The sequence below is a fragment of the Melopsittacus undulatus genome, chromosome Z (assembly GCF_012275295.1).
Source record: "Melopsittacus undulatus isolate bMelUnd1 chromosome Z, bMelUnd1.mat.Z, whole genome shotgun sequence".
In the NCBI taxonomy this organism is placed as follows: Eukaryota; Metazoa; Chordata; class Aves; order Psittaciformes; family Psittaculidae; genus Melopsittacus; species Melopsittacus undulatus.
In genome coordinates, this window is record NC_047557.1 from 47583598 (window position 1) to 47584090 (window position 493).

Consider the following 493-nt stretch of genomic DNA (forward strand, 5'->3'; position numbering starts at 1 on the left):
CAACACGAAGAACAGCAGCATCTTGCCTCCAGCCAGCAGTCTCTGAGAAGCAGCTCAGTTCCCAAAAACAAGTGACTTTGATTTTTGTACTGCCACTTTCACCCTGCAAAGCTCAGAGCTAAACCTCGTGTCTGTAGGGTTGCCTTTTCTTGCCTTCTACACAATATCCAGCCCTGAAATAGAGTATTAAAAGTGGAGAGGTGCCAAAGCAGCAGCAAGAACATCAGAGAAGATGTATTTTTGCTACATTCCATTTAATTTTATTTACAGCTTTATCAGCATTACATTATGCAGTCATGTAAAACCTAGTTAATGTCTTTCAGCCCTCTTCCTGTCATGTATTTGATTGCAGATTAGAATTTAGATTCTTGTCATTAATATTCTTAGCCATCAAAGGCATAAAAGAGCTGTTCCAGCCTTTCCTCTCCCCAAGGAAGAATAGCATAAACATTTTTCACTGTGAAGGAAATTCACTGTGAAAGTGTGTCAGTCA